Source organism: Geotrypetes seraphini, chromosome 5 (assembly GCF_902459505.1).
Source record: "Geotrypetes seraphini chromosome 5, aGeoSer1.1, whole genome shotgun sequence".
NCBI lineage: Eukaryota > Metazoa > Chordata > Amphibia > Gymnophiona > Dermophiidae > Geotrypetes > Geotrypetes seraphini.
The window spans coordinates 240249062-240267240 of record NC_047088.1 but is presented as its reverse complement, the minus strand read 5'-3'; the positions used below and the strand labels follow the sequence as shown (position 1 = coordinate 240267240).

The following is an 18179-nucleotide window of genomic DNA, read 5'->3' as shown; positions in this document are numbered from 1 at the left end:
TTTTGCAAGACGAGCAAAACATTCGCAAAATTGATGCCTCGCAAATTGAGCTTGCCTCGATGTACGAGCGCCTCCCCCCGTGATTCGGCACCCCCCACCCACCCGAACACTTCGCTTACCCTCCATCTGGCACCCGGCACCGGCACCAACGCACAGGACATGCCGGTGCGGGTGCCCGAAGATCTGCAGTCCTTTTTGCTGGGCCTTGAGCATCTGAGCATGCCCAAGGCCTTCGAGTTCCCGATCTCTCCGAGATTCTCGAAAGCCTTGAGCATGCGCAGATGCTCAAGGCCCAGCGAAAAGAACTGCAGATCTTCGGGCACCGGCACCGGCATGTCCTGTGCGTTGGTGCCGGGTGCCAGATGGAGGGTAAGCGAAGTGTTCGGGTGGGGGTGCCGAATCACATGGGGGATGCTGGATTGTGGCGAGGGGGTGCCGAATTACGTGGGGAATGCCGGATCGTGGCGGGGAGATTCCGGATTACGCCGGGGGGGGGTGCCTTCTTGAGCGGGGGGAGCAATGCCGGTTCTCGGGGGAGATAGAGCAGTGCTGCTGGCCTCGGGGGTGGAGGGGGGAACGAATCAAGTGAGTTTCCCTTACTTTCTATGGGGGAAATCACTTTGATATACAAGCAATTTGGTTTACGAGCATGCTTCTGGAACAAATTATGCTCGTAAACCAAGGTTCCACTGAATATAGAATCCAGGGGGGTTTGTATTAATGCCCATACTCTAATGTTGCTTTTAGCATGTGCCCATTAAAATAAATTACTGCATGATCACTTACCAGCACTTCATTGGTAGGCAGTAAGGGCCTGATTCTATAAACGACACCTAGGGCTCCTTTTATCAAGGTGCGGTAGGCGGTTAACGCGTGGAATACCACGCATTCAACCGCCTGCCGCACTAGTTGCTAATCTCTCCATTGATGAGGCGTTAGGATTTTGGCTTGCCGCGGGGGTTAGCGCGTGATGAAATGTCCGACGCGCTAACCCCCGTAGCGCACCTTGATAAAAGGAGCCCCTAGTTCTTAGGCACCATTAAGCATGGGTGTCAATCACCACTGTGTCAATTATAGAATCACTCCTAGCGGTGCCTCACCCCCTCTTTTACTAAGGTGCACTAACTGATTAGCGCGCACTAAACGCTAGCGTGTCCATAGACTAACATGCCTGCGTTTAGCGTGCACTAACCAGTTAGCTCACCTTAGTAAAAGAGGGCCTAAGTGTTCTTAGATACTGGTAGGCATTGAAACCTTAGGTGCACTGCCATTCAGGCCAGAGTTTTCTTGGCCTAAATGAGTGTGCCTAACATACATACCTATGGACGTCTACGTGAAACCACACCCAAAATCTGCCTCATATCCACCCCTAACCATGCCTACTTGCCAGTAGATGCCTCAGTGTAGACATCTACCTCAAAGTTATAGGCATATACCAAGTTAGGTACCTACCAGCTAATTAATTATTTTTTAAGTTATTTTTAAATTTTATTTTCTTTAATGGCACTTTCAATTATCAGCGTTAATTAAGCCAATTAAAAAAATTAAGTTAGGTGCCTAGATTGGCTAGGAGTGCTGTAACTGCAGTTGTGATTTGTAGTGCCATCTGTTCATCATGAGAGATCATCAGAGGACGTAAAGACAAAGTGGCAAACAAAGATATGAGACATGACCCAGCTCCAGACACCCTAATCTATTGTCCAGGAATACACTGATTGGTGAAACACCACTACTGAAGCCAGTGGCCCAAAGATCTGAATGAAAGACTACATAACTGTCTCTAGAACAGCAGCATTTGCTACAGGTAATCCTAGTAGAACTCCACACAGGTGTCTTAAATAGCCAGGTGGGTGGGCTAGTGAAGCTTAGAGAAAAGGAGCCAGGCTCATAAGCCACTCTAACTACAACATTTATGGTAGTGAGTATGAGCTCATCAAAACCCTACTATACTGTCATATAGGTGCCTTCTGCATACATAGGGGTGGTAGGTAGGTTGGTATAGTTGGTTTTGTGGGAGTTTTGGAGGGCTCACCATAAATTGTAAGGAGATTCTGATGACATGTACATCTGGCACCCAATAGATGGCGCTCACAGCCTTTAAAGTGCCCTACTGCTCTGTTGGTATGTCTATGTGGCCAGCCTATTAGAATTCTGGCTACTCCCACATCCAAATGGTCTGCATTTGGACATTTCTAAGTTGGATGTTTCTGTGATCAAAAATGGGATATAAATTTGGACTTTCTAGTGACCTAGCTATTCCAGTGGCTTAGACATACAAGCAGATGATTTTTGGAAAAAAAATATTTTGAACATCTGGCAGTTTGGGTTTTGAAAAGGGCTGTTTTTTTGTGTGTTCGACTTTGGATGTTTTGCAGGAAACATCCACATCGGACTTAGACATTTTGTTCAAAAATGCCCCTTCACAAGTGATTCCATAACGGGCACCTGTTTGTTTGTTTGTTTGTTTGTTTTAATTTAATGAAATAATTGGTGCTGATATTGGCATCTAACTTTAGGCGGACTTTATAGAATCAGGGTCATGACATCTAAAGTCTCTCATTGACCAGTGGGTCTTTGAACCTTAGAGTTTGGCAGCCATTTTGAAAACTTTTGATGAACAGGAGTAAGTGTGCATCAATCCAGCCCCTTGAAACACAAGAGAGATGAGATGAGAGAGGTCTGGGGGGCTTCTGCTGGAGGAGGGAAAAAGTTTGGATTAGACCCTGCATGTGTGTTTGGATGGGGGGGAAGGAGGGAGAGAATTGGACTTTTTTGTGAGAAGGCAGGATGGAGGGAGGACAATCAGCTTCAGACTGTAACCTTGTAGTTATGTGGGTGTTGACTGATATTCAATGCTGGTGCTCACATAGCTAACTAGACAAAGTTAATAATAATAATAATAATAATAACTTTATTCTTTTATACCGCCATAACCAAAAGTTCTAGGCGGTTTACACTAAAAAGAGCTGGACAATCAGTGAAATATAATAATACAGTAAAAAATACAAATATTTGTAAAATAGAATTTCAATAATAAAACTCACTAAGTAATAAACTTATCGAACAAAGTGGTTTTAATTAATTTCTGAAAACTGCAATAGGATAACATAGCTTGCTGAATACATTTACCTAACCAAGATTGTTGCCTACCAGCTTGAAATGCTCAAGTCCTATCTAAGAAGGCCTTATATCTACACCCATTAATTTTTGGATAAGCAAATAAGTAGAAGTTTCTAGTTTCTCTTGATGGTCTATGCAACACAAAATGAGGAAAAAGGCAAGCTGGAGACAATCCCGATATCAGCTTAAAGCAGGTACAGGAAAATTTGAATAATACTCTTGCCTCCAAAGGCAGCCAATGAAGTAAACGATAATATGGACTAACATGGTCATTCTTTTTTAAACCATAAATCAATCAAACAGCTGGTTCTGCATGCAAGGATAGATTTACAGCACTGGTACTAATTATTTCTGGTACCCACATAATTGCTGGCTCTTCCCTAACTCCATCCATGTGCAGCCCAGTTTTAAAATGGCCAATTAGTCCCAATATTCAATGGCACTGCTCAGTTAAGTGTCATTAAATATCAGTGGCTAGCCAGCTGGGCACAATTTAAGTGGGCAGGGGCCTCTCTGGCCCTCTTATATCACTTTGTATACGTGGATTCAAGTTTATTTTTCTCCCAGTTGCTGAAAGGAGAACCATATACTTATCTACACAGCAGCTAACACACCCAAAGATACTTATATGAGCACATAACACACAAGCACACATGCACACACATTTGTATACCATGTACACTGAAATTTTTGAGTTCTCAAACCTTCTCTTGTAAATAGGGCATTTTTCTGGTTAACCAGCAGAATTTGTGCTGGTGCTATTTATAGACCAGCCTCAGCTTCAGCTGCCATGCAGGTAAAAAAATACTGATGAGAAAATAAGGGTTTTAGAGCTATTAATTTCAAAGGAGATAGGAAGCCTTAGAAAATGTCCAACATTGAAAGCATGATAAACTTCACCAGTTAAAAGGTAAATATCACCAAGGGCGGAACTAGGATGGATTGCTGGGACACTGTCCCGCCTCTTTTGCTAAGGTGAGCTAACTGATTTAGCGCGTGCTAAATATTAGCAAGCGCTAAAAGCTAACACGTCCATTATAGTCCCCTCCCCAAGAGAGAAAATTGGCAGGAGGGATGCCCACTTCTTTCTGGCAACAGAGCCTCCCCCCTCCCCAAACTATCCTCTACTCTTCCTCCTTTCTCCCCCCCCCAAAAAAAAGGCAGGAGGGATGCCACACCCTCCTACCACTGGATGCTCCCCCGAAACAACCCCCTCCCCCATACTTTTATTAAACATTGGGAGGGAAGCACAGTCACTTCAGGTCCTAGTTCCGCCCATCAAAAATGACAGGCCTTCCCCTCTCCAGTGTACTATGAAATACAAGGGGAAGAGCCTAAGGCCCCAATTGGGAGGGGCCTTAGGCATCTGAGCCAATCAGGGCCTTAGGCTCTTCCCTCTTTATCCCATGGTAGGGCCCCTACAGGCCTAAGGTCTGAGGTCTGATTTCCTCAGGCGTCAAATCTTAGGCCCCTCCCCATGCATCACATGGTGCACTGGAGAGGGGAAGGCCCATCATTTTTGATGAGCCAGACTCAGAACTGAAGGGTCCATGCTTCCCTCCAGCTCCCAATGTTTAACAAAGGTATGGGGGGGGGGGGTTCAGGGAGCGGAGGCAGGGTTTGGGGGAGTATCCAGTGCAGGAGGGAGTGGGCATCCCTCCTGTCTTTTTGGGTGGGAAGCAGTGGGGAGGGGAGGGGATGGTTGGTGCAGGAGGTCCAGGTCCGGGTGGGGGCATGGCATGTGTTATTCAGCCAGGCAGGAGGGAGTAGGCATCCCTCCTGCCATTTTCAATGCCATGGGGGAGTCGCAGTACCAGTTTGTGGGGGGTCATTGGGGAGGGCCATCAGCGTGAGGGGCTTTTTTCTTTAATGGGACAGATTGTGCATAACATCTGTGCCATTAGAATAAAAAGAAGCCCTAACAATAGGGACAAGAGGCTGCTTCCCCTGTCACTGCTGTTAGGGCTCTGCACATGTGTCAATTGCTCACTGAGCAATTGATCTGTCAGATTTGCATGCACCTCTGTGCATCGATCGCTCGTCCAGAATCAGCCAGCGAATCCTCCAACAATGATCCAGTCGGTATCTTTAGTGCATCCAGGCCATAGATAGATAGATAGATGTAGATATAAACATATATATAGATGTTTAGATGTATATATATAATGCTTTGTGGTGGGGCCTGGGGTCTGTCAACAGAGCAAAGACCTGACTCCCACCACTAGCAATCCAGTGCTCCTGGGAGTACCAGTGGGGTAAGTACCAGTGGATTTATCAACCAGACTCTGAGTTTAATATCAGTTCCAAAACCAGATACAGTGGTGCCTCACACAACGAACTTAATTCGTTCCAGGAGCAAGTTTGTTATGCGAAAAGTTCGTTATGTGAAACGCATTAAGCGCAGTGACTAACGACTGCCTGCAGTGCCTGCGCGGAAGGATGCAATACATCGGCAGCGATCGTGGAAGCTCAGGCGACTTCGTTGTGTGAAACGAAGTTCGTTGTATGAATCATGACATGAAGTTCGTTGTGTGCAGCGTTCGCTGTGCGAGGCGTTCTTTATGCGAGGCACCACTGTATTTATTTTCAGTTTCTAGTCCACTGGCTTGACTTTCCCATAAGTCTGGCAATTTTGTCTTCAAACAGCTACCTTAACAACTCAGCCTAGAGCTGGAAAAAAAAGCATTTAAAATGTTCATCATATTAATCCACATTCTGTCAGAATTTCTGCTTTCAGCAATCGGTCCTATTGCTTCCTTTAACTCAGTGTTGCAGCTCTCTATACATGGACCTCCTCCTGGGTTCTTCTAGCATGAGGCTGGCCAGGCGACCACCCCCACCTTCACTGCTTCCTCCTCAATGCTTCTAAAGAAACTATTCAGTGCTTGTTTGGCACTGTTCTAGGAAACCCTCTCCTGACCTCCTAAGACACTTCCACACCACTGACCTCTCTCTAAATCAGGGGCTGTGTTGGGGGGCCGGAGGCAGGAGGGACTGGGCATCCCTCCTGCTGATCTCAGGAAGTGTCCGTGCTGGGGGGGCGGTGTCAGGCAGGAAGGAGTGGGCATCCCTCCTGCCATGCAGATGCAGGTGTTGGGGGGGGTCAGCTGATCACGGTAGGAGTATTGTCCCCCTGCTCAGCTGAAATAGCAGGACTCCCCAAAGCCACATTTTTTGGGAGTCCTGCCAGCTCAGTTGATCGGGGAACCTGAGAAAACACTTCTGCATGGAAAGGGTGGTAAATTCATTAAGGTGGTAGTAGCAAAAACTGATAGACTTAATTATACCTTTTGGTGGGCGAACTTATGTTCCAGTTACAAATATGAAAGGATGAACGCTAAATTTTTAGGATATAGTAATGCATTTAAAATGGCGTGGAACCCATTGACATCATTTATTGCGTCACAATAGCTGTTGTGAACTTTTTCTCTTTAGCTGGTTCCCTTGCACATCCAGGGTGGGTGGGAGGGAGGAGGGAAAACATTATTATTTATTATTTATTGTATCTAGTCTGTTGAATTTATATAAGTGTTTTACTATTATTGGTGAAAGGGAGGTGGGGGGGGGGAGAAAATGATCTGTTTTCAAAATGCTTGTATATTTACAGTGCTTTTCCTGATTTGTTTCTGCTTAAAGACTTTGTAATGCACTGTTAATATTTGAAAATTAATAAAGTTAAAAAAAACCCCAAAAAAACCTGTGACTGAATTCAAGAAATTTTAAGACAGGCACATAGGATCTCTTGGGGAAAGGAAGGGATAGTGGATGGCATGGATGGCAGACTGGATAGGTCATATCTTTATCTGCTTTCTTTTTTCTCTGTTTTTAATGTCTTGCTACCTTCCGTTCCCCACCAGAAGTCTCAATATGCACATTTGATCAATAAAAAAAATGGAGGTTTTAGACCTGTTCTGGAAAATGAAAGCAGAAATAGCAGCCAATTTTTTGGCTTGTAGTAGCTTCTGAGCTCTTAACTCCATTAATAAAAAGTATGAGAAGATTAGGGAAGGTAGCTTAGATTAATTTAAAGGAAGGCTAAAAAAGTTTTCTATACAGAAATGCCTTTGAACATTGATGTTTGTTATAGAAACATGAAGGCAGATAAAGGCCAAATGGCCCATCTAGTCTGCCCATCCGCAGTAACCATTATCTCTTTCTCTCTCTAAGAGATCCTACGTGCCTATCCCAGGCCCTCTTGAATTCAAACATAGTCTCTATCTCCACCACCTCTTCTGGGAGTTTGTTCCACACCTCTACCACCCTTTCTGTATAAAAGTATTTTCTTAGATTACTCCTGAGCCTATCGCCTCTTAACTTCATCCTATGCCCTCTCACTCCAGAGCTTCCTTTCAAATGAAAGAGATTCGACTCATGCACATTTACATCACATAGGTATTTAAACGTCTCTATCATATCTTTCCTCTCTCACCTTTCTTCCAATGTATACAGATTGAGATCTTTAAGTCTGTCCCCATACGCCTTATGATGAAGACCACCAACTATTGTAGTAGCCTTCCTCTGTTCCAACTCCATCCTTTTGATATCTTTTTAAAGGTGCAACCTCCAGAATCGTACACAATATTCTAAATGAGGTCTCACTAGAGTCATCAATACCTCCTTTTCCCTACTGGCCATACTTCTCTCTATGCACCCTAGCATCCTTCTAGCTTTCGCCATCACCTTTTCAACCTGTTTGGCCACCTTAAGATCATCATATACAATCACACCCAAGTCCCGCTCTGCTGTCGTACACATAATATTAGTTTCTTTGCTCTGAATTGAACTAGACAATATGAACTTTACCCTTCCCTTCCTTTTGTCTTATCCTTTTATGTCCTTCTACTTTGCTTTATTTTATTGTAGTTCACCTTTAACCCTTTGGTGCCATGTTAGTCTGCTTTGCTTTTGTCATTGTGTATTTTTATTGACATGTATCCCCCTTATTTTATTGCGTTTTATACAATCGCTTAGTATTACGATAGGCTATATATCAAATTACTATTAAATTTGAAACTGGATTATATTAAAGGCTTTATATATAAAGACTTATTACTCATTGATTTTTCACTCTGCTTGTGGGGCTTGATCCAAAAATGGCCCCCATAATATCCCATTTATTATTTTTTTGCTACCTTAAGGGTCATGCAATAGCTCATAGATCCAGTATATATAATATAAGTTTGATTCTTGTACAAAGACAGACTTTTCCTTCCTTTCAGTTCTTTTCTGTGCTTAATTCTAACTTTTCCCTGTAGTATTCGTCAGCATATCACATCAGACATTTTTTTTGCCTCTGGCTCTCCAAACTTAAAGCAGATGTTATTTGTTATCTGTATTTAATTTTAAGGGACATCACACTTATTTGCTGTCATCACGGTTGCTGGTGTCTTTCCTGGCATCTGGCTGCCTATAACAAACTATTAATAAATATTTTTTATCGCTTTGAGTCACCGCTGTAATTAAGATTTGTGTGTAGCCATGTGTGAAATCTGTTTGGGTGCCTAGCTTCTCCTCCAACCAAAAATGTTAGCCATGGAGAAGAATGTGGCCAAAGACCTATATGAATATCCTGTCTGGGCTTTAGACACAATTGGGCCAATATTCATAGCAAGTTATTTGTTTTTCAGAGGGCAATGAGGGCCTGATTCTGTAAACTGTTTAATTCCTATGGGCTATGTGGTGTCGTTGTCAATCAGAGGAAGGGCAAGGCAGATGTCCTTTTGCAACCAAGGTGAACTTTATTTTATAATAATAACTTTATTTTTCTTTTTTTTTTTTTTAAGTTCAATAATTTTTATTAAGTATTTTAAAGGATACAAGAATCATTTAAAGTACATAGAAACAAAATAAAGCTTTCTGTATATAAAATATATAAATCTATGTTTAACTGTATAGGAGCAAAGGCTCCAATTATTAAAAATGTATGTAAGGGATATATAAGATAAAGATGAGAGAGAGCAGTAAAGAAAAAGGAAAGAAAAATGAAAGAGAGAAGAGAGGAGAAGAAAAGGATAACAGGAGTGTCTAAGAAGATGAGCGTACATAGGAATCTAAGAATGACCATGGAGATTTGTTGTATTTCAAGTTCATGCAGGTTCGGAATGTAACTCTCTTCTCATATGCGTAGGATTCAAATCTATGATACATACTCAGAGAGTTCCACCAAAAGGTATAATCTAATAGCGAGGGTGATTTCCAATTTTTTAGAATGTGCATGAGGGCAGTCACCAACATGGTATCAATGAGTTTGGGTGGACAATTTGATTGTGTGAAACATAGGTGTTGAGAGCGAAGGATTACAATGTCCATAGAGATTTCTTCTGAGCAGTTAGTAATAGATTGTATGGTGTTCCAGACGTAGGTCCAAAAAGAGCGGACTAGAGTACAATGAAATAACATATGATCAAGAGTTCCTTCCTCTTTCAAACAGTTCCAGCAAACAGAGTCTTGCTTTAAGTTAGCTTTCCACTCAAAATAACTTTATTTTTCTATACCGCCATAGTCAGACAACTTCTAGGCGGTTCACATCGAAAGAAGGCTGGACATCCAGCGAATTACAAATGCGTGAGGGGAATGTTACAGAAGAAATGGGTTGAAGGGGAGGGAATGTAGAAATCATAACACAAAGGCCCTCTTTTACAAAGACACGCTAAGTGTTTTAGCGCAGATTTAGAGCACGCTAAATCAACGTGTGCACTAACCGCTAATGAATCCATAGGATAACATGCACGTGTTAGCGTTTAGCGCGTGTTTAGCATGCTAAAAAGCTTAGCGTAGCTTTGTAAAAGAGGGGGATAGTCTCAACAGGGATCCCGGTTTTGGCAGAAAACTGCCTTCTTCAGGGGACAAAAAGCAACTCAAATAAAATATAAAAATATATATAAATAAACATCTTAGAACATATATGATATAAAATAACATGTGAATAAATGCAAGCTAATGTGAACCAATGATACAATGACAAATAAATTATTAATCATAAAAATCAATCATAAAAATGATCAATCATAAAATTCTTAGGCACACTCTATTTAGTTCAGGGTTTTCTCAGCCTAAATGAGTGTGCCTAAGGTAGGCGCCTAGCAACATCTAACTCAATCCATGACGAAACTCCACCCTGAATCCACCCAAACCAAGCTTACTATCCATTTAGACATCAGTATATATACCTACCTTGAAGTGGCTACTGACTTAAGCGCCTGCCGACAAATTATTTGTTTTAATTCATTTTTTGGGGGGACCTTTAAATTTGTTTTTAATGGTGCTTTCAACTATTGGCTTTGATTAAGCCAATTAAAAATTGTACCCCCCCCCCCTTTTTTTACAAAGCTGAGTTAGGCTTTTTTTTATCACCGGCCGTGGTGATATTAGCTCTGACGCTCATAGGAATTATTTGAGCGTTGGAGCTAATACTGTTGTGGCTAGCGATAAAAAAGCCTAACATGGCTTTGTAAAAAGGTAGGTGTGTGTGTTAGAGAGCTGCATCGGAACGGGGATGACGGGAATCCCGCGGGACCCACAGAGATCCCGCGGGTTCCCTCTTCAGATCACGGGGATTCCGTGGGGATGCCCCCTAGGGTAGCGGGGATCCCATGGGGACACCCCCTAGGGTAGCGGGGATCCCGTGGGGATGCCCCTTGTGCTCTTGGGGATCCCGCGTGGTTCAATACGAGGCTCATCTAATTTTCCTACCTGCCCTCCTGCGAGGCTCCTTCTCCATTTCCTGCCTGCCCTGCTGCAGCACATATAGCCAATCAGAAGTCTTCCCATATGTCAGTGCTGACGTCGGAAGGAGGGCTTAAGCAAAGCCCTCCCTTCCTCCGACGTCAGCGCTGACATCAGGAAGACTTCCGGTCGGCTCTGTGCGGCAGAGTAGGTAGGGAAAAGGCAGTGGTGTACCGAAGGGGGGGGCAGTCCGCCCTGGGTGCAGCCATGGGTGGAAGTGTGCACAGCCGGTCAGGTCCCCTTATCTTTGTGGCGTTTCCCCTGACTGACCGACCGACAACAGGCCCGGCCGACAAACCTCCCTGCCCTGTAGCTGCGAATCTAAATTATCTTCTTACAGCAGCTTCAATACTCCAGCTGCTGTAAGAAGGTAATTTAGATTTGCGGCTACAGGGCAGGAAGGTTTGTCGGACCGGGCCTGTTCTGCTGTCGGTTGGGTGGGGAAGCACCACAAAGGTAAGGGGCAGGGAGGGAGAAAGGGAGGAAAGGTGGAGTGGAGAAGAAAAGACGCTTAAGGGAAATGGGTAAAACTGAGGGGGGAGAAGGACGCTGAAAGCACTGGGGAAGACAAAGGGGTGGAGAAGGACGCTGAAAGCACATGGGGAAGACAGAGGGGGAGAAGGATGCTGAAAGGACATGGAGAAGACGGGAGGGGGAGAGAAGGACGCTGAAAGCACATGGGGAAGAAAAAGGGGTGGAGAAGGACACTGAAAGGATATGGGGAAGACGGGGGGAGAAGGACACTGAAAGGACATGGGGAAGACGGGGGAGAAGGAAGCTGAAAGGACATGGGGAAGACAGAGGGGGGAGAAGGACACTAAAAGCACATGTGGAAGACAGAGGGGGGGAGAAGGATGCTGACAGGACATGGGGAAGATGGGGGGAGAAGGATGCTGAAAAGAAATGGGGAAGAGAGTGGGGAGAAGACGCTGGCAGGGAAGAAGATAGAGATGCCAGAATATGGGCGAAGCGGAGGGAAGAAGATGGGTGCCAGACCAATTTGGAAGGGGGAGAAAGGGAAAGGCACAGTAACAGAGCAAATGGAAGACGCAGAGAGAAGAGAGACAGTGGATGGAAGGAATTGAATGAGAACATGAGGAAAGCAGAAACCAGGCAACAAAGATAGGAAAAAAATTCTTTTTTTCTTTTTGCTTCAGGATAAAGTAGTATATTAGTTGTGTTGATAAAAATTTATAAACATTAGAGGCTCTGGTAGAAACCCGTTTACAAAGTATGTATTCTTCCCAATTAATATTTCCAAATTAATAAAGTCTTTTTGCTTATTTTTAAATGGGTTTCTACCAGAGCCTTTAATTCAGTAGCATAATTAACTGAAATAACAATTTCTGAAGTTTATAGGGGCGGGTGGGGACGTAGGGGATTCCTCGCGGGGACGGGCGAGGACGTAGGGGATTCCTCATGGGGATGGGCGGGGACGGAGGGGATTCCTCGTGGGGACGGGTGGGGACGGAGGGATTCCTCGCTGGGACGGGTGGGAGTCCTCATGGGGACGGGTGGGGATGGGTGGGACTTTGGCGGGGACGGGTAGGATTTCTGTCCCCGCGCAACTCTCTAATGCGTACTTCTGATGTCATGACAATTCAAACATAATTTATGTTATGTTATGTTTGGAATAATGGTTACATATATGAGGTTCAATAAAAGAATATTTTCACTCCCTGTTTCTATTCTGACCATTTATACCGTTTCATGGTTATTACAAAAAATATTTTTTACATGGAGGGTGGGGGGGGTGTCAAAAAATGATGGGCCCCGGGTGCCACATACCCTAGGTACGCCACTGCCATTGGGTAATTGAGTCACGTGATCTTTTAAAAAAAGATTTCTCCATTTGCAAATGTCTATATACTTATTTACTAGGGGGAGGGGTGCTTGTGTGCTATGAGAAGATATGTTTTGTAATGTAGAGATCACTGCTTTATCCTCTCACCATTGATACCCTTGCTGTAGGGTTTACATTGCAATATTGCATGGCATGTGTTCATTTCATATTTTAGTTATGACATGATCCTTATTGTTTGATACAATGTAATATCTACGGGAAGCTTAATCTTACGAGAGGCCGGTAAAATGTTCTCAGCCCAACCAAGAAGAGAATGATGTGCCAAGTAAAGTTATTCCACACTTTACTTGGCACGGTTCATTTCAATGATTTGAAATGAAACAGAAAGTGTCAAGAAAAGTGTAGAATAACTTGTAAGTTTCATGGCTCCACATCATTCTCTTCTTGGTTGGGCTGAGAACATTTAACCGGCCCCTCATAATATAAATTTGTAACAAATTAAATAGAATAAAATAAATAGCATAATTCTCTGTTCATGCAAAGATACACATATTTACTAGTGTATAACTGTGTTTTGTAGATAATTTTTGTCTGAGGAAATATTTATAGAGGCCAGTAACCCATGCCTCTTTTTTTTTTTTTCAATCATTTATTGCTGTAAGTATAATGCAAAAGCAATTACTATGTGCAGATTTTTGACTCTGGGAGCAATATTCTTGTGCAGCTCCAACAAATGAAATTTGTAATTGACATATGCATGTGATAACCTTTCAATCTTATTCTAATCCCACTGAGAATAAATAGCTACTTAGAGATTTAAAATGCAGAGCAACAGTCATTGGACATTTATTTAACTCTTAACTCTGTTTCTCCTAAATGTTATTGTCTTCTGTATTTTTCCCGTGCATTTCTGTTTCTTGAACGCAGAAACTCCATCTGGTTAGCCATTATCGAAATGGAAATGGTCAATCTGTATTTCTCATCTCTTTTTCTTAAACTGTTTCAGTAATTTATGCAGGAGTGGATTTAAAAATATAAAGAACCCTCTTTCATGTATCACAGTTCAAAATTTCCATGGACTGTTTGTACAACCTAGTGGAGAAATGTGATCAGTACAGCATTTACTAAAAAAAAAAAAAAAAAAAATTGGTCATGTTATCATTAACTGTAGAAACAGTGCGACTGAATAATTTAAGGACCCCACGCTACTCTTCTATGAGGCTTAATGAGAGAAATATTTAAATGTGGCATATGTTTTTATATTCTTTTGAAAGAGTAATAGCCCACAGTCCTAAGATGTAATAAAGATTAATGTATAAAAATAGAAAAAATATATATATGAAGGGATAACTTTTTATTGGGACTGACTTGCTACATTTCAGAGAGCAGCTTAGAAAGGTTTTTCGCACAGGAAACTAGGGCCCCCTTTTAGTAAACTGCGCTAGCGGTTTTTAGCGCAGGGAGCTGCGCTGCTCCCGACGCTCACAGGAACTCTATGAGCGTCGGGAGCAGCGGGCAGTATTCAGCACAGCTCCCAGCGTTAAAAACTGCTAGCGTGGTTTAGTATAAGGGGGGCCTAGGTTTTACATGTGGAAAGAATAGTGAGCCAGAAAAAAAAATATAAAAGTACAGTATTTGTAGGTAATGATCTCACACATATGAAAAGGTGGTTGTTTTGGGGAGGTTTTTTTTCCTTCAAGTCAGTATTTCGGGTTTGCATGTATACTTTGCAAAATGCAACATGTAACAAACCCCTCTCACTGTATAAATTTAAGGGCTCCTTTTACTAAGGTGCGCTAGGGCTTTAACGCACGGAATAGCGTGTGCTACATTGCCGCATTGAGCTGGCGTTAGTTCTAGAAGCATAAGCGTGCAGTAATTTCCTGCGTGCGCTAAAAATGCTACCACACCTTAGTAAAAGGAGCCCTAAGTGCATTTTGTGCTTGTGTACACTTGCGCGCACGAAGGCGCCTAACTGCTGTTCTATGGTTACGTGCTAATATGATTTAGGGGCCCTTTTACTAAACAGTGGTAAAAAGTGGCTCTAGCACACCCTTACACGGGTCCTTCCCACACGCTAAGGCTATTTTTGCTGCTGAGGTTAAGTGGCTGATTTTCTGAATTATCCCAAAATGGCCATGAGCTAATATGAACATTAGTGGTAGGGGACCATGCGCAAATGGTCAGTTGCTATCCAATTAGCGCAGAACATACCTATTCTTTGCTCCAGACATGCCCCCCCCCAAAAAAAAATCCCCCTCTTTTACTAAGGCGCGTTAGCCGATTTAGCGCGCACTACACGCTAACACGTCCACAGAATATAATGGACACGTTAGCGTTTAGCACGCGCCAAATCGGCTAGCGGGCCTTAGTAAAAGGACCCCAATAGGTAGGCAAAAGTACTGTGTTCTTCCACACTCTGTTATACTATGCATCATCTATATAATAATATACTTTGCGCCATATTTACCATATTATGCTTGCCACACTATCTAACATGCTTCAGTCTCTCATGCCATGTCTGCCACACAGGCCCTCTTTTACTAAGGTGCGCTAACCGATTAGCGTGCGCTAATTGATTTAGCATGCACTAAACGCTAACACGTGCATGTTAGTCTATGGACACATTAGCGTTTAGCCTTACCAATTTTGCCAAGTCGTGTCATACTATGTTACCCATGCTTTGTAATACTAGGCTCACCATACTATTTCTCAGCACACCATGATTGTTGTACCATACTTCGTCAACTATGTTTTTTGCCATCCCTGTCAGACAATGTTTGCCATGCTATCTCCTGCCATACTGTGTCTGAGAGTGTGGCGCAGGGGTTGGAACTGCAGCCTCGGCACCCTGAGGTTGTGGGTTCTGGCACGCGCTGCTCCTTATGACCTTGGACAGGTCACTCAGTCCCCCAATACCCCAGGTATATTAGAAATATTGTGAGCCCACCGGGACAGACAGGGAAAAATGCTTGAATACCTGAATTAATTCATGTAATCCCTTCTGAGCTCCCCTGGGAGAATGGTATAGAAATTTGAATGAATAAATAAATAAAATAAGGCCCGGATACTGTATAGCGGCTTTCGAGAATTGCACATGGGTGGCCTATACAGAATCACCCTAAGCCACCTAACCATCATGACTCTCTAACTGGAACCCATGTTACAGGGGCCTGTTAGAGAATCACATTGCTGCTGAGCTGATCACAGCAAGGGAATCTCCCTGCCGCGATCATTTTACTGACCGCGGCAACCCATGCCCCCAACCCCACAACTACCGGTAGGAGGGATGCCCAATCCCTCCTGCTGGAACCCCCACCCCCACTGTATTGAGATGGCCAGCCAGAGGCATCCTTCCTGCCTCCAGCTGGCTGACCCGCCTTCACTAGAATTGCAGGCCTGCCCCTTCCCAGTGCATCATGACATGCACCAGGGAGGGGCCTAAGGACCTGATTGTCCCAGGGCTTAAGGCCCCACCCTTAGGAGGGACCTTAGGCACCTCAGCCAACCGGAATCTTGGGACTCTCCAGCAGAGAATTTTGGGATGTACTGGGAGTGGCCTAAGATTCTGATTGGCCAGATCACTTAGGCCACTCCCATGGGGGGGCTGCTCTAGGGAAACACATAGAGCCCCTTAAACTCGCCCAAGGCCACTTCTGGATGAAACCACACCCAAGGCCAGCCTTGTGCGAGCTTAGGTGTCCCTACACATCTCCCTAGACTCGTGAAAATGCCTATAGTGTAGGCCGCCTGCCTCGGGTAGGTTTTTTTCCCCGATTGGCTGCCAGACAGCAGTAAGAAGTCTACCGCTGCCTACAATTTGGATGCCCATTTATAGAATCAGCCCCAAAATGTATCTAGAAGCCAGCAAAATTAAAACAAAATAATCACACTTATGCTGTCAGCACCCATTACAGAACATATACATAGCCCCTCAATGTTTACAGTCTATGTCAGACATTGGCAACTCCAGTCCTCGAGGGCCAGAATCCAATCAGGTTTTCAGGATTTCCCCAATGAATATGCATTGAAAGCAGTGCATGCAAATAGATCTCATGCATATTCATTGGAGAAATCCTGATTCCAGCCCTCGAGGACTGGAGTTGCCCATGTCTGGTCTATGTGATATATCACCAGAGCAGTGTGCATGTTACCTCTCCTCCTTTCTTTATTGCTTGACATAGAAGGGACACAGAATAAAGTCAGTCTGATTTGATTTTTTTTTTTTTTTTTTTAAATATTTAGATTTTGCTTAAGAGTTGCCATACTGGGACAGACCGAAGGTCCATCAAGCTCAGAATCCTGTTTCCAACAGTGGCTAACCCAGCTCCCAAGTACCTGGCAGAAACCCAAAGAGTAGCAACATTCCAGAACTGAGATTGTGATGTCATAAAGCCTCATTCCGCCAGTGTCTAAGAGCCAGCCTCATCAGTGACATCACAATGGCTTGATTGTGCTATACTTGGCTTCACATAAGAACATAAGAGCTGCCAAACTGGGACAGATCAAAGGTCCATCAAGTCCAGTATCCGGTTTCCAACAGTGGCCCACCCAGGTCCCATGTACCTAGCCACTGTAGATTCCAAGTAGTAAGCTAGATTCCAAAGAAAAAGAGGACAAGTTGAACACAGAGCACATGTTCTTTTTTTTCCCTTTTTTTGCAGTTTCAGCTTAAACTTTTCAAAGCTTGAAAGAAGAGAAAACAGATAATACATATGCTGCCATTTTATTTATACTGGAATATGACTGAGAAGGTGAACTGAAAAGGACAGTGATGAGTGAGCATCACCAGACACACCCTTAGACAAGATGCCCTGTATGTTATGTGTTGTGATTTTTCATTAATTCATTCTTCCAAAAGAGATTTGTGATTGATTGTTCTTCCATAGACACGTTTTTTTGTCTATGAAACTTAGCTTTAGATGAAGCAAAAAAACATGAAAATGTTTAAGAAAAAATTTGTATTCTTTAAATGGAATTTTGTAATAAATCCATAAAAATCTTAAATATTGACAAACAGAATATATGTAATATGTACATCATTCTTGTACTTCCATCAGAAATAGATTTTTTAATGGATTTTCTTAACAGAAAATAATGTGTACACTTTTTCCTATATAGCCAGTAATAGATACCACAAAATTGCCTCTATTCCCCTGTTTTACTAAGGTGCGCTAACCGAATAGCGCGTCCATAGACTAACATGCACGTGTTAGCGTTTAGCGTGCGCTAATTCGATTAGTGCGCGCTAATCGGTTAGCACACCTTAGTAAAACAGGGCCTATGTCTGACCGATTGGTTGACAATTACTTTTATTTATTCTGAGTAAAAAAATAAAAAAAATTTTCACAGCTTTATTCAGACAGACGTTTTTCAAACCCATCTTATTCTTCAAAACCCATCATGCTTTCTCTTTATCAGCCTTGCTCGACATTAATGCATTCAAAACAGAAAAAAAAAACATTTTTCTTGCCAGGCAGGGAAGACAATCCCACAGAAAGAAGTTTCCTTACCCAGCTTTTCACAGTCT

At 43.1% G+C, this 18179-nt stretch overlaps 1 long non-coding RNA gene across 1 annotated transcript; it reads left to right on the top strand.

Moving 5' to 3' along the window:
- The first annotated feature begins 315 nt into the window (after window positions 1-315).
- Window positions 316-16949, top strand: LOC117360750. Its single transcript, XR_004539506.1, has 3 exons — window positions 316-369; window positions 1601-1804; window positions 16895-16949. It is a non-coding gene; the product is annotated as an uncharacterized LOC117360750 (long non-coding RNA).
- Window positions 16950-18179: the final 1230 nt, after the last annotated feature.